Raw genomic sequence first — 3,317 nt, 5'->3', positions numbered from 1 at the left:
GCCCTCATTCGTAATTTCAGTTAAGATGTTTGTTTTTTTTCCAACATACTGACTTTCTTAAACTTTCCTTTTGCGCTTCATTTTATAGTCTGCACTCGTCACTATTCATTAAATGTCGCTATCGCATTGGAAGTATAAAATAATGCATAATAATAACAATAATCTTTTTTTAGAAAGTTTTTTTCCTTATGCTGTGCTGATCTGAGTTCAGGTTTATCCTGAAAAACAACAACAACAACAAATTTCCCCCACTTTTGTTTTTTAGTATCATCACGGTGAGATCCAAATTTAATCTCCTGAAATCTCACTTACATTAAATCAAAGCGCATATTCTGCGTCACATGATACCGGTGTTTACAGCCACCCAGACCTGCGCACTGTTTGGAAAAGCTCGTGCCCAAAGGCCAAAAGAAAAAAACGCTTTATTTGCACCATTCACCGACTGCCTCATCTGCGCCCCCACCACCACCACCACCGCCACCCCGTGTACGGATTGCGGCCTCGTGGAGATGAATCTGATCAATCAGATCAATCAACAGAGATTACTGTAATCCCGGAGGTCAGTGGGAGGGCACACATCTCACACAAGCTCTGCGCAAACATGTCCACGTGTAAGAATCCATGTAACGATTTTTATTAGAATTGTTAGAGTTTTCACTTTAACTTCATTTAATGAGCAAACCTGAGTGTTGCCTCTGTGGAGCCATGCCAAACACAGCTATGTGAATATAAAAAACAAGTGAAGTTTTTATCACAATTTAAAGGGGGAAAAGTCTCCCACTGGAAGATTTCAAACGAGGACATAAAAGGCTGCACGAGCCTCTTAGAAACTCTTTTAAAACAAAAAACAAAACAAAACAAAAAAACCACAAACAAAGTGCGTTAGATGTCACACACGAGCCTCCACGGAGTTCCTGTTTGTTCGGTAAATGTGCGCGTGCAGTGTGTGTGAATGCTGCTGCTCGTTAAAACGGACGCAGAGGAGCTCTGGCCCGTTGAAGGTTTCTCTACAAAGTTTTTACGTACAAAGTGGAGGAAACTAACTTTAACAAGTGGTCCACAGTGTGGTGGTTTACACAAAAAATCCCAGGTTCAGTCCCGGGAGGAAAAGACCCGCCAAATAAAACCTGTGGAGTGACGCTCTGTAGACAAAGTAGCCTTCTGTGTGGCTCTAAGGTCAAACTGTTTGAACGAAATGTACCTTTTTATAAATATGATTTCGTGTTGGTATTGAAATGCGCGATTACTGCTCTAAAATCTTCTTATTTTATTTATTTTTTTGCCCGTGGACTACTGAATATAATAATAAGCATGAGAAATACACAAATTTCAATTTTAGATTCAGTTCTCCCCGTTTAAAATCTGCAACAACAAAAAGAAAAGAAAGAAGAAAAATCAATATTTTTTTAAACGGAAGGAAAACTTTTGAATATAACGCCACACTTCAAAGTTACACAAACTACACTATCGTTGTGGTAATGTTTTAAATTAGAATTTCACTTGAAATTAAATGAGTTTAACTAATAATGAATTTAAATTATTATTATTAGAGTTTTACAGCATTTATTAGAAACACACAGAAAATTATCAATGTGATAATTCAGAGCGCTTGTCTGGTGTCCTCATACATGTTGCCTTTTGGTTTCTTCCACGGGATCCAAACACCGCTGCTGCTTACACTGGTCCAAACGTGACCACATATGAAAACTACTAAAGTTATGTTAGTTGTGCTTCTGTCTCCTCACCGAGTATTTAAAGAGCTACTGACTCCTGCTTTTGTGCACGTCATTATTCAAAGACATGAGTTCACTTTAACAACAGGAGGAGTCTCAAATGACAAAGAAAACAAGAAAGTAGAAAATCACAAGGTTATTAGTTTAAATGCAGATCCGTGCAGCTCTGCATTTCCCCCCAGACTACTTTTTTTTTCAGAGAAAGAAAAAGTTAAAAGCGAGCTGTGATCTCAGTCTTAGGTCAAACGGCTGTTTGTCCTTTTTTTTTTTCTTTTTTAAATGATTTTTAGTTTGATGCGGCAGCATCGGGGCTGGCGAATCCGGGTTTAGTTCAGGACTACAGAGGGTCCCAGGAGCGCAGAGACCTCTGTGATCTGAACACTGCGGACTTTCTTCAAACTTTTCTTTTCTTTGTTTTTGTCCCCAAAGCCGCCCATCAACTGATGAGAAGAAAACAAATCTGAAGGTCAAACGTAAGCAAATTAGAAATGCGTCAGTTTGGTGTTGTGTGGACGTTTGTGGGAGGGTTGCGACCTTTGAAACTGCGACATTACGCAGTTGCAAGAGCGGCGGTTATTTAAGATTGGTTATATAATGTTTGGAAACGAGCTGGAGAGGAATAAAGGAGAGAATCCACAACATCCTCTCCTGCTTTCTCACGGTGCTGCGTCCGCTTTTATTTATTGATTTATTTATAGGAGAAATTCCAGTGTGGAAGTTTTAAAGCGGAGCGTAAACTCAAGAATCGGGAGTAATGGCACATCGTCCCGGTTATAATTTTGATGCAGGCCTGCAGGTTGTTAAACAACTAAACCTGAACACGATGAGAACTTTTGTTGTGTGTGCACAGACTGCCTGTAGATGTTCAGATAAAGTCTCTCTCTAAAAATATATATATTTATATTATTTCTATTTCTACTTCTACACTTCATTTAATAGGATTGCTGTGTTGTCTGTTGTGTGGGTGCATGCTGCTCTAGGATTAATAAAGTTTCTCTGATTTTGAGTCCTGACAGACATATATGGAAATATGAGGTGGATGAGACTTTTTCTTCAACCTTTGTAATCCCATGTATTCAATTAAAATTATAATTGAACACAGACAAAAATATTATTATAATTCTAGATCATGATCCAAGAAAAAGAAAAGGAGTGTAGTCTGTACTGTTTGGGACATTTACAGTAAATCACTAAATCTGACTAAGAGGAGGATGTCATGAGGTTTGTGTGTTGGACAGAAACATGAACTGAATTCTTGTAAAGCTTCCATGAACCGGTTACAAGTACATTTTGTGTTCAGTCTCATGCGAAACTTTTCTCCACAAAGATCCTGTAATGTCGAGAACATAAAGTAACCCTAAATCAAGTGAAGACTTCACAATTCATCTAAATTTTTTAGAGGGTAAAAAACTTTTTTTTTCCCTATCCACTGAAGTCAAATAAAGAAATACTTTGTGTAAAAGACTGAATAGACTTTCTGCAGGATATCTGTTGTGCAGTGACAGTGGAGACTGCCACCAAGCATCCTTGAAATGCACTGACAGCGGACACAAAGAGCAGCCAGACTCAAACATATACATTTTT

Source organism: Astatotilapia calliptera, chromosome 3 (assembly GCF_900246225.1).
Source record: "Astatotilapia calliptera chromosome 3, fAstCal1.2, whole genome shotgun sequence".
NCBI classification, from domain to species: Eukaryota; Metazoa; Chordata; class Actinopteri; order Cichliformes; family Cichlidae; genus Astatotilapia; species Astatotilapia calliptera.
Note: the sequence above shows the minus strand (reverse complement) of the source record.